The sequence below is a fragment of the Lottia gigantea genome (assembly GCF_000327385.1).
Source record: "Lottia gigantea unplaced genomic scaffold LOTGIsca_969, whole genome shotgun sequence".
Taxonomy (NCBI): domain Eukaryota; kingdom Metazoa; phylum Mollusca; class Gastropoda; family Lottiidae; genus Lottia; species Lottia gigantea.
In genome coordinates this window covers 10541-12133 of record NW_008711140.1, presented here as the reverse complement: position 1 = coordinate 12133, position 1593 = coordinate 10541, and positions in this window count along the sequence as shown.

Genomic DNA, 1593 nt, shown 5'->3' with positions numbered 1-1593 from the left:
ATCCGTTATCCGTCGATATTTTTAGTTGATTGTTTTTTTCGTTGATGTTTCTAATGGAATTGTAAACGGAGAAATACTTTAATCCCAGTTCGTACTGTTTATTGCGATCGAGTTCATACTCGTAGTCTAGAGACAATTTGATGTCCGGTTTATTCGAGGTGATAACGAACAATTGTTCTTTATTGGACATTTTTAATGACGTTTATATAGTCTTTTTTAGTGATGATTTCTTTCTCCAAAAGCCGTTTTAATATGGCATTGACTTCGTTGTATTGTCTGTCCGATCGATGACCTTCCTTCATGGCCGCTAATATTATTTCTAATCTATTAAGCAATTCTTTATTGTCGTCGGATAAAAACGTTATGCCTTGTCCAGATGCCACCATATCATCGAATTCGTCTATTTCTTGTATGATTGGTGGATAATCTTCTGCATAATCATCTGATTCCTCTTCCTCAGGAATAACTTTTGTTATATAAAAATCAACTTCTTTCAATCTTCTTGTTTCGGGTCCTGACTTTCTGATCGCATGTAGAAATTTTGAGTATGCTACTAAATCCTTGTAATCGGCAATATCAACATCCTCGCCATTCATTAAATCTATTAACCCTCTCGTTAATGTAAATATAAAGTCTTTTGTGTCCATTTTGAATTGTGGTGAATTTCCACTAAATATTATTCTAAATCCATTAAACAATAAACCTTGATTATCAACGATTGGTGAAATGCTCTTTGGTAAATCTGGGTCAGGGTTTGAAAAAAGACGTTTTATATCATCTAATGTCCTAATTATAACACCATTATATTCAATCGGTTTGGGTTCTATATGAGGTGTGGGTTCTAAAGCTAATTTCTTTTTAATATCCTCTTGAGATTTTAATATGGGTTGAAATAGAGTCTGTAGATTTTCCGTTAATCCGAGTTGTTGTAATCTGTTATTTTCAACTTGGGTCTTTATTTTATTCTTAGCTTAGATATATTCTCTATTTCTTTTTAAAAAATTATTCCAATCCGTCATTTTTAAAAAAATAAAATTAACATATATCGATCATAACTCTTTCTCCCGCAGATTTTGTAGTATTTACAAATACATATCCATGATCATCTGGGTTTCTCCATTGAGCTTTACAAACCTTTTTAAATGTATCTCTATCCATTCCGTGATTTATAGACTGAATGATTTGAGATAAATCTTTATCGTTTAATTCAAATAATAAAAAACAATTTGCATTTTTTCTAATGAACATAGAATCCATCCCGTAAAAAGATTGGGATTGGTATATGCAGTGACAGTTGTGATGACTTCCTTTGGTGAAGAATTTTTGTTGAACAGTTTGATTTCTTTGCGCTACGCAGTCGTCAAACAATATTAAGTTCTTTTGATTGCTATCAATATTAGACAAGTCTAGATCATTAACATTTTTCGTAAGAAAAACTTTTATATCCGTTGGATTGAAAGATGGATTCTTTGATTTAATGAAGTTTTCTATGATATCTTTTATTTCCACTTCTTCTTCGTTTTCCTCGTAATATTGAAATATGTCTTGAACGTCTTTCTTTGGTAAATAGGAATTGATAATACGATTGCTCTG